The sequence below is a fragment of the Somniosus microcephalus genome, chromosome 9 (genome assembly GCF_052327205.1).
Source record: "Somniosus microcephalus isolate GS21.2 chromosome 9, FLI_Smic_1.0, whole genome shotgun sequence".
NCBI classification, from domain to species: Eukaryota; Metazoa; Chordata; class Chondrichthyes; order Squaliformes; family Somniosidae; genus Somniosus; species Somniosus microcephalus.
This window is the reverse complement of record NC_140995.1, coordinates 61568057-61581272: the sequence shown is the minus strand read 5'-3', so window position 1 is coordinate 61581272 and position 13216 is coordinate 61568057. Positions and strand designations below refer to the sequence as shown.

The following is a 13216-nucleotide window of genomic DNA, read 5'->3' as shown; positions in this document are numbered from 1 at the left end:
GACTGTTCACCATCACATCCCTCACGGACTGTTCACCATCATATCACGCATGGACTTTTCACCATCACATCCTGCACAGACTGTTCACCATCACATCCTGCACGGACTGTTCACCACCACATCCCGCACGGACTGTTAACCATCACATCCCGCACGGTCTGTTCACCGTCACATCCCGCACGGACTGTTCATCATCACAACCCGCATGGACTGTTCACCATCACATACCACAGGAACTGTTCACCATCACATCACAAACGGACTGTTCAACATGACAACCCAGCACGGAATGTTCACCATCACATCCCGCACGGACTTTACAGCATATCATCCTGCACGGACTGTTCACCACCACATCCCGCACGGACTGTTAACCATCACATCCCACACGGATTGTTCACCGTCACATCCCGCACGGACTGTTCATCATCACAACCCGCATGGACTGTTCACCATCACATACCACAGGATCTGTTCACCATCACATCACACACGGACTGTTCACTATGACAACCCAGCACGGACTGTTCACCATCACATCCCGCACGGACTTTACACCATATCATCCCGCACGGACTGTTCACCATCACATCCCGCACGGACTTTACACCATATCATCCCGCACGGACTGTTCACCATCACATCCCTCACAGACTGTTCACCAGCACATCACGCACGGTGTTTTCATCATCACATCGCTCACGGACTGTTCACCATCATGTCCCTCTCGGACTGTTCACCATCATATCACGCAAGGACTTTTCACCATCACATCCCGCATGTTCTGTTCACCATCACATCCCGCACGGACTTTTCACCATCACATCCCACACGGACTGTTTACCATCACATCCCACATGGCTTCTTCACCATGAGAACACACATGGACTGGTCACCATCACATCCCACACAGATTGTTAACCATCACCTCACAGGCGGACTGTTCACCATCACATCCCACACAGACTGTTGACCATCAGATCCAGCATGGACTGTTCACCATCACATCTGACACGGACTGTTCACCATCACATCCCTCCGGACTGTTCACCATCAAATCTCAGACGGACTGTTCACCATCACATCCTACGCGGACTGTTCACCATCACATCCTGCACGGACTGTTCACCATCACATCCCGCATGGACTGTTCACATCACCTCACAGGCGGACTGTTCACCATCACATCCCGCACAGACTGTTGACCATCAGATCCAGCATGGACTGTTCTCCATCACATCTCACCCGGACTGTTCACCATCACATCACGCATGGATTGTGCACCATTACCTCCTGCACGGAAAATTCACCATCACATTCCACACGGACTGTTCACCATCACAGACCACAAGACTGTTCACCATCACATCCCACAGGGATGGTTCACCATCACATCGCGCAGGGATTGTGCACCATTACATCCCGCACGGACTGTTCACAATCACATCCCACATGGACTGTTCACCAGCACATCACGCATGGGCAGTTCGCCAACACATCCCACACGGATTGCTCACCATCACATCCCCCACGGACAGTTCACCATCACATCCCGCACGGTCTGTTCACCAGCACAACCTGCACAGACTGTTCACCATCACATACCGCAAGACTGTTCACCATCACATCCCACACGGACTGTACACCAGCACATCCCACACAGACTGTTCACCATCACATCCCACACGGACTGTTCAGCAACACATCCCACACGGACTGTTCGCCATCACATCCCACACGGACTGTTCACCATCACATCCCGCACGGACTGTTCACCATCACATCTCACACGGACTGTTCACCATCACATCCCACAAAGACTGCTCACCATCACATCATGTATGGACTGTTCACGAACACATCCCACACGGACAGTTCACCATCACATCCCACACAGACTGTTCACAATCACATACCGCAAGACTGTTCACAATCACATCCCACACGGACTGTTCACCATCACATCCCACACGGACTGTTCACCATCACATCCCGCACAGACTGTTCACCATCTCATACCGCAAGACTGTTCACCATCACATCCCACAGGGACAGTTCACCATCACATCGCGCAGGGATTGTGCACCATTACATTCTGCACGGACTGTTCACCATCACATCCCACACGGACTGTTCACCATCACATCCCTCATGGACTGTTCAACATCAAATCATGCACGGACTGTTCACCAACACATCACACACGGACAGTTCACCATCACATCCCACACGGACTGTTCACCATCACATACCGCAAGACTGTTCACAACCACATCCCACACGGACAGTTCACCATCACATCCCGCATGGACTGTTTACCATCACATCCCGCACAGACTGTTCACCATCTCATACCGCAAGACTGTTCACCAACACATCCCACAGGGACAGTTCACCATCACATGACGCAGGGATTGTGCAACATTAAAACCCGCACAGACTGTTCACAATCACATCACACACAGACTGTTCACCATCACATCACACACGGACTGTTCACCAACACATCCCACACGGACTGATCACCATCACATCCTGCACGGACTGCTCGCCATCACATCCCGCATGGACTGTTCACCATCACATCCTGCACAGACTGTTCACCATCACATACCGCAAGACTGTTCACCACCACATCCCAGAGGGACAGTTCACCATCACATCGCACAGGGATTCTGCACCATTACATCCCACACGGACTGTTCACCATCACATCCCGCACGGACTGTTCACCATCACATCCCACATGGACTATTCACCATCACATCCCACTTGGACTGTTCACCATCACATCACGCACGGACTGTTCACCAACACATCCCACACGGACAGTTCACCAGCACATCCCACACGGACTGTTCACCATCACATCCCACACGGACTGTTCACCATCCCATACCGCAAGACTGTTCACAATGACATCCCACACGGACTGTTCACCATCACATCCCAGACGCACTATTCACCATCACATCCCACACGGACTGTTCAGCATCGCATCCCGCACGGACTATACACCATCACATCACACACGGACAGCTCACCATCACACCCCGCATGGACTGTTCACCATCACATCCCACACGGACAGTTCACCATCACATCCCGCGCGGACTGTTCACCATCACATCCCACACGGACTGTTCGCCATCACATCCTGCACGGACTGTTCACTATCACATCCCGCACAGACTGTTCACCATCACATACCACAAGACTGTTCACCATCACATCCCACAGGGATGGTTCACCATCACATCACGCAGGGATTGTGCACCATTACATCCCGCACGGACTGTTCACAATCACATCCCACATGGACTGTTCACCAGCACATCACGCATGGACAGTTCGCCAACACATCCCACACGGACTGCTCACCATCGCATCCCGCACAGACAGTTCACCATCACATCCCGCACGGTCTGTTGACCAGCACAACCTGCACGGACTGTCAACCATCACATACCGCAAGGCTGTTCACCATCACATACCACACGGACTGTACACCAGCACATCCCACACGGACTGTTCACCATCACATCCCACACGGACTGTTCAGCAACACTTCCCACACGGACTGTTCACCATCACATCCCACACGGACTGTTCACCATCACATCCCGCACGGACTGTTCACCATCACATCTCACACGGACTGTTCACCATCACATCCCACAAAGACTGTTCACCATCACATCATGTATGGACTGTTCACGAACACATCCCACACGGACAGTTCACCATCACATCCCACACAGACTGTTCACAATCACATACCGCAAGACTGTTCAAAATCACATCCCACACAGACTGTTCACCATCACATCCCACACGGACTGTTCACCATCACATCCCACATGGACTGTTCAACATCACATCATGCACGGTCTGTTCACCAACACATCACACACGGACAGTTCACCATCACATCCCACACGGACTGTTCACCATCACATACGGCAAGACTGTTCACAATCACAACCCACAGGGACAGTTCACCATCACATCGCGCAGGGATTGTGCACCATCACATCCCACGCGGACTGTTCACCATCACATCCTGCACGGACTGTTCACCATCACATCCCGCACAGACTGTTCACCATCTCATACCGCAAGACTGTTCACCATCACATCCCACAGGGACAGTTCACCATCACATCACGCAGGGATTGTGCACCATTACATTCGGCACGGACTGTTCACCATCACATCCCACATGGACTGTTCACCATCACATCCCTCATGGACTGTTCAACATCAAATCATGCACGGACTGTTCACCGACACATCACACACGGACAGTTCACCATCACATCCCACACGGACTGTTCACCATCACATACCGCAAGACTGTTCACAACCACATCCCACACGGACAGTTCACCATCACATCCCGCATGGACTGTTTACCATCACATCCCGCACAGGCTGCTCACCATCACATACCGCAAGACTGTTCACCATCACATCCCACAGAGACAGTTCACCATCACATCACGCAGGGATTGTGCAACATTACAACCCACACAGACTGTTCACAATCACATCACACACGGACTGTTCACCATCACATCCCACATGGACTGTTCACCATCACATCACGCACGGGGTGTTCACCAACACATCCCACACGGACTGATCACCATCACATCCTGCACGGACTGTTCGCCATCACATCCCGCATGGACTGTTCACCATCACACCCTGCACAGACTGTTCACCATCACATACCGCAAGACTGTTCACCACCACATCCCAGAGGGACAGTTCACCATCACATCGCACAGGGATTGTGCACCATTACATCCCCCACGGACTGTTCACCATCACATCCCGCACGGACTGTTCACCATCACATCCCACATGGACTATTCACCATCACATCCCACTTGGACTGTTCACCATCACATCACGCACAGACTGTTCACCATCACATCCCACTCGGACTGTTCACCATCACATACCGCAAGACTGTTCACAATCACATCCCACACGGACTGTTCACCATCACATCCCAGACGCACTGTTCACCATCACATCCCACATGGATGTTCACCATCATATCCCACACGGACTGTTCAGCATCGCATCCCGCACGGACTATACACCATCACATCACACGGACTGCTCACTATCACATCCCGCATGGACTGTTCACCATCACATCCCGCAGGGACTGTTCACCATCACATCACACACGGACTGCTCACCATCACATCTCGCACGGACTGTTCACCATCACATCCTGCATGGACTGTTTACCATCACATCCCGTACAGACTGTTCACCATCACATACCGTAAGACTGTTCACCATCACATCCCACAGGGACAGTTCACCATCACATCGCGCAGGGATTGTGCACCATCACATCCCATGCGGACTGTTCACCATCACATCCCGCATGGACTGTTCACCATCACATCCCGCATGGACTGTTCACCATCACATCCCGCACGGACTGTTCACCATCACATACCGCAAGACTGTTCACCTTCACATCGCGCACGGACTGTTCTCCATCACATCCCACACGGACTGTTCACCATCGCATCCCGCACGGACTGTTCACCATCACATCCTGCACCGATTATTCACAATCACATCCCAGATGCACTGTTCTCCATCACATCCCACACGGACTGTTCACCATCACATCCCGTACAGACTGTTCATCATCACATACCGTAAGACTGTTCACCATCACATCCCACAGGGACAGTTCACCATCACATCGCGCAGGGATTGTGCACCATCACATCCCATGCAGACTGTTCACCATCACATCCCGCATGGACTGTTCACCATCACATCCCGCATGGACTGTTCACCATCACATCCCGCACGGACTGTTCACCATCACATACCGCAAGACTGTTCACCTTCACATCGCGCACGGACTGTTCTCCATCACATCCCACACGGACTGTTCACCATCGCATCCCGCACGGACTGTTCACCATCACATCCTGCACCGATTATTCACAATCACATCCCAGATGCACTGTTCACCATCACATCCCACATGGATGTTCACCATCATATCCCACACGGACTGTTCAGCATCACATCCCGCATGGACTATACACCATCACATCACACGGACTGCTCACCATCACATCACGCATGGACTGTTCACCATCACATCCCACATGGACTTTTCATAATCACATCCAGCACGGACTGTTTACCATCATATCCCACACGGACTTTTCACCATCACATCCTGTACAGACTGTTCACCATTACATGCCGCACGGACTGTTCTCCATCACATCTCACACGCACTGTTCACCATCACATCATGCATGGATTGTAAACCATTACTTCCTGCACGGACCATTCACCATCACATCCCGCACGGACTGTTCACCATCACATCCCGCATGGCTTCTTCACCATCAGAACACACACGGACTGGTCACCATCACATCCCACACAGATTGTTAACCATCACCTCACAGGCGGACTGTTCACCATCACATCCCACACAGACTGTTGACCATCAGATCCAGCATGGACTGTTCACCATCACATCTGACACGGACTGTTCACCATCACATCCCACGCGGACTGTTGTCCATCACATCCCGGACGGACTGTTTACCATCACATCCAGCATGGACTGTTCTCCATCACATCCCACACGGACTGTTCACCATCACATCACGCATGGATTGTGCACCATAACTTCCTGCACGGGAAATTCACCATCACATCCCACATGGGCTGTTCACCATCACATTCCACACGGACTGTTCACCATGACATCCCACACGGACATTACACCATATCATCCCACACGGACTGTTCACCATGACATCTCACATGAACTGTTCACCATAACATCCCTCACGGACTGTTCAGCATCACATCACGCACGGTCTTTCCACCATCACATCGCTCACGGACTGTTCATCATCACATCCCTCACGGACTGTTCACCATCATATCACGCATGGACTTTTCACCATCACATCCCGCACAGACTGTTCACCATCACATCCTGCACGGACTGTTCACCACCACATCCCGCACGGACTATTAACCACCACATCCCGCACGGACTGTTAACCATCACATCCCGCACGGTCTGTTCACCATCACATCCCGCACGGACTGTTCATCATCACAACCCGCATGGACTGTTCACCATCACATACCACAGGAACTGTTCACCATCCCATCACACACGGACTGTTCAACATGACAACCCAGCACGGACTGTTCACCATCACATCCCGCACGGACTTTACACCATACCATCCCGCACGGACTGTTCACCATCACATCCCGCACGGACTGTTCACCATCACATCCTGCACGGACTGTTCACCACCACATCCCGCACGGACTGTTAACCATCACATCCCACACGGATTGTTCACCGTCACATCCCGCACGGACTGTTCATCATCACAACCCGCATGGACTGTTCACCATCACATACCACAGAATCTGTTCACCATCACATCACACACGGACTGCTCACCATCACATCTCGCACGGACTGTTCACCATCACATCCTGCACGGACTGTTTACCATCACATCCCGCACAGACTTTTCACCATCACATACCGCAAGACTGTTCACCATCACATCCCACAGGGACAGTTCACCATCACATCGCGCAGGGATTGTGCACCATCACATCCCATGCGGACTGTTCACCATCACATCCCGCATGGACTGTTCACCATCACATCCCGCATGGACTGTTCACCATCACATCCCGCCGGACTGTTCACCATCACATACCGCAAGACTGTTCACCTTCACATCGCGCACGGACTGTTCTCCATCACATCCCACACGGACTGTTCACCATCGCATCCCACACGGACTGTTCACCATCACATCCTGCACCGATTATTCACAATCACATCCCAGATGCACTGTTTCATATCCCACACGGACTGTTCAGCATCACATCCCGCATGGACTATACACCATCACATCACACGGACTGCTCACCATCACATCACGCATGGACTGTTCACCATCACATCCCACATGGACTTTTCATAATCACATCCAGCACGGACTGTTTACCATCATATCCCACACGGACTTTTCACCATCACATCCTGTACAGACTGTTCACCATTACATGCCGCACGGGCTGTTCTCCATCACATCTCACACGCACTGTTCACCATCACATCATGCATGGATTGTAAACCATTACTTCCTGCACGGACCATTCACCATCACATCCCGCACGGACTGTTCACCATCACATCCCGCATGGCTTCTTCACCATCAGAACACACACAGACTGGTCACCATCACATCCCACACAGATTGTTAACCATCACCTCACAGGCGGACTGTTCACCATCACATCCCACACAGACTGTTGACCATCAGATCCAGCATGGACTGTTCACCATCACATCTGACACGGACTGTTCACCATCACATCCCTCACGGACTGTTCACCATCACATCTCACACGGACTGTTCACCATCACATCCCACATGAACTGTTCACCATAACATCCCTCACGGACTGTTCAGCATCACATCACACACGGTCTTTCCACCATCACATCGCTCACGGACTGTTCACCATCACATCCCTCACGGACTGTTCACCATCATATCACGCATGGACTTTTCACCATCACATCCTGCACAGACTGTTCACCATCACATCCTGCACGGACTGTTCACCACCACATCCCGCACGGACTGTTAACCATCACATCCCGCACGGTCTGTTCACCGTCACATCCCGCACGGACTGTTCATCATCACAACCCGCATGGACTGTTCACCATCACATACCACAGGAACTGTTCACCATCACATCACAAACGGACTGTTCAACATGACAACCCAGCACGGAATGTTCACCATCACATCCCGCACGGACTTTACAGCATATCATCCCGCACGGACTGTTCACCATCACATCCCGCACGGACTGTTCACCATCACATCCTGCACGGACTGTTCACCACCACATCCCGCACGGACTGTTAACCATCACATCCCACACGGATTGTTCACCGTCACATCCCGCACGGACTGTTCATCATCACAACCCGCATGGACTGTTCACCATCACATACCACAGGATCTGTTCACCATCACATCACACATGGACTGTTCACTATGACAACCCAGCACGGACTGTTCACCATCACATCCCGCATGGACTTTACACCATATCATCCCGCACGGACTGTTCACCATCACATCCCGCACGGACTTTACACCATATCATCCCGCACGGACTGTTCACCATCACATCCCTCACAGACTGTTCACCAGCACATCACGCACGGTGTTTTCATCATCACATCGCTCACGGACTGTTCACCATCATGTCCCTCTCGGACTTTACACCATATCATCCCGCACGGACTGTTCACCATCACATCCCTCACAGACTGTTCACCAGCACATCACGCACGGTGTTTTCATCATCACATCGCTCACGGACTGTTCACCATCATGTCCCTCTCGGACTGTTCACCATCATATCACGCAAGGACTTTTCACCATCACATCCCGCATGTTCTGTTCACCATCACATCCCGCACGGACTTTTCACCATCACATCCCACACGGACTGTTTACCATCACATCCCACATGGCTTCTTCACCATGAGAACACACATGGACTGGTCACCATCACATCCCACACAGATTGTTAACCATCACCTCACAGGCGGACTGTTCACCATCACATCCCACACAGACTGTTGACCATCCGATCCAGCATGGACTGTTCACCATCACATCTGACACGGACTGTTCACCATCACATCCCTCACGGACTGTTCACCATCAAATCTCAGACGGACTGTTCACCATCACATCCTACGCGGACTGTTCACCATCACATCCTGCACGGACTGTTCACCATCACATCCCGCATGGACTGTTCACATCACCTCACAGGCGGACTGTTCACCATCACATCCCACACAGACTGTTGACCATCAGATCCAGCATGGACTGTTCTCCATCACATCTCACCCGGACTGTTCACCATCACATCACGCATGGATTGTGCACCATTACCTCCTGCACGGAAAATTCACCATCACATCCCACACGGACTGTTCACCATCACATTCCACACGGACTGTTCACCATCACATCACACACGGATGGTTCACCATGACATCCCGCACGGATGTTTCACCATCACATCCCACACGGACTGTTCACCATGACATCCCACACGGACATTACACCATATCATCCCACACGGACTGTTCACCATGACATCCCACATGAACTGTTCACCATCACATCCCGCACGGACTGTTCACCATCACATCCCGCATGGCTTCTTCACCATCAGAACACACACAGACTGGTCACCATCACATCCCACACAGATTGTTAACCATCACCTCACAGGCGGACTGTTCACCATCACATCCCACACAGACTGTTGACCATCAGATCCAGCATGGACTGTTCACCATCACATCTGACACGGACTGTTCACCATCACATCCCTCACGGACTGTTCACCATCACATCTCACACGGACTGTTCACCATCACATCCCACATGAACTGTTCACCATAACATCCCTCACGGACTGTTCAGCATCACATCACACACGGTCTTTCCACCATCACATCGCTCACGGACTGTTCACCATCACATCCCTCACGGACTGTTCACCATCATATCACGCATGGACTTTTCACCATCACATCCTGCACAGACTGTTCACCATCACATCCTGCACGGACTGTTCACCACCACATCCCGCACGGACTGTTAACCATCACATCCCGCACGGTCTGTTCACCGTCACATCCCGCACGGACTGTTCATCATCACAACCCGCATGGACTGTTCACCATCACATACCACAGGAACTGTTCACCATCACATCACAAACGGACTGTTCAACATGACAACCCAGCACGGAATGTTCACCATCACATCCCGCACGGACTTTACAGCATATCATCCCGCACGGACTGTTCACCATCACATCCCGCACGGACTGTTCACCATCACATCCTGCACGGACTGTTCACCACCACATCCCGCACGGACTGTTAACCATCACATCCCACACGGATTGTTCACCGTCACATCCCGCACGGACTGTTCATCATCACAACCCGCATGGACTGTTCACCATCACATACCACAGGATCTGTTCACCATCACATCACACATGGACTGTTCACTATGACAACCCAGCACGGACTGTTCACCATCACATCCCGCATGGACTTTACACCATATCATCCCGCACGGACTGTTCACCATCACATCCCGCACGGACTTTACACCATATCATCCCGCACGGACTGTTCACCATCACATCCCTCACAGACTGTTCACCAGCACATCACGCACGGTGTTTTCATCATCACATCGCTCACGGACTGTTCACCATCATGTCCCTCTCGGACTTTACACCATATCATCCCGCACGGACTGTTCACCATCACATCCCTCACAGACTGTTCACCAGCACATCACGCACGGTGTTTTCATCATCACATCGCTCACGGACTGTTCACCATCATGTCCCTCTCGGACTGTTCACCATCATATCACGCAAGGACTTTTCACCATCACATCCCGCATGTTCTGTTCACCATCACATCCCGCACGGACTTTTCACCATCACATCCCACACGGACTGTTTACCATCACATCCCACATGGCTTCTTCACCATGAGAACACACATGGACTGGTCACCATCACATCCCACACAGATTGTTAACCATCACCTCACAGGCGGACTGTTCACCATCACATCCCACACAGACTGTTGACCATCCGATCCAGCATGGACTGTTCACCATCACATCTGACACGGACTGTTCACCATCACATCCCTCACGGACTGTTCACCATCAAATCTCAGACGGACTGTTCACCATCACATCCTACGCGGACTGTTCACCATCACATCCTGCACGGACTGTTCACCATCACATCCCGCATGGACTGTTCACATCACCTCACAGGCGGACTGTTCACCATCACATCCCACACAGACTGTTGACCATCAGATCCAGCATGGACTGTTCTCCATCACATCTCACCCGGACTGTTCACCATCACATCACGCATGGATTGTGCACCATTACCTCCTGCACGGAAAATTCACCATCACATCCCACACGGACTGTTCACCATCACATTCCACACGGACTGTTCACCATCACATCACACACGGATGGTTCACCATGACATCCCGCACGGATGTTTCACCATCACATCCCACACGGACTGTTCACCATGACATCCCACACGGACATTACACCATATCATCCCACACGGACTGTTCACCATGACATCCCACATGAACTGTTCACCATAACATCCCTCACGGACTGTTCAGCATCACATCACGCACGGTCTTTTCACCATCACATCGCTCATGGAGTGGTCACCATCACATCCCACACGGACTGTTCACCATCATATCACGCATGGACTTTTCACCATTACATCCCACATGGACTGTTCACCATAACATCCCTCACAGACTGTTCACCATCACATCCCTTACGGACTGTTCACCATCACAACACGCACGGACTGTTCACCATCATATCACGCATTGACTTTTCACCATCACATCCCGCACGGACTGTTCACCATCACATCCCGCACGGACTGTTCACCACCACATCCCGCACGGACTGTTAACCAACACATCCCACACGGACTGTTCACCGTCACATCCCGCACGGACTGTTCATCATCACAACCCGCATGGACTGTTCACCATCACATACCACAGGAACTGTTCACCATCACATCACACACGGACTGTTCACCATGACAACCCAGCACGGACTGTTCACCATCACATCCCGCACGGACTTTACACCATATCATCCTGCACGGACTGTTCACCATCACATCCCTCACAGACTGTTCACCAGCACATCACGCACGGTGTTTTCACCATCACATCGCTCACGGACTGTTCACCATCACATCCCTCACGGACTGTTCACCATCATATCACGCAAATACTTTTCACCATCACATCCCGCATGGTCTGTTCACCATCACATCCCGCATGGACTTTTCACCATCACATCCCGCATGGTCTGTTCACCGTCACATCCCACACGGACTGTTCACCACCGCATCATGCACGGACTTTTCACCATCACATACCACAGGAACTGTTCACCATCACATCCCACACGGACTGTTCACCATCACATCCCGCACAGACTTTCCACCATCA

General features: G+C 51.7%; 1 protein-coding gene across 1 annotated transcript in view; it reads right to left on the bottom strand.

The window, feature by feature from the left end:
• Positions 1-13216, bottom strand: part of pcnx2 (pecanex 2) — a 946160-nt gene that overhangs the window by 407593 nt on the left and 525351 nt on the right. The gene's annotated exons all lie outside the window — the stretch shown is intronic.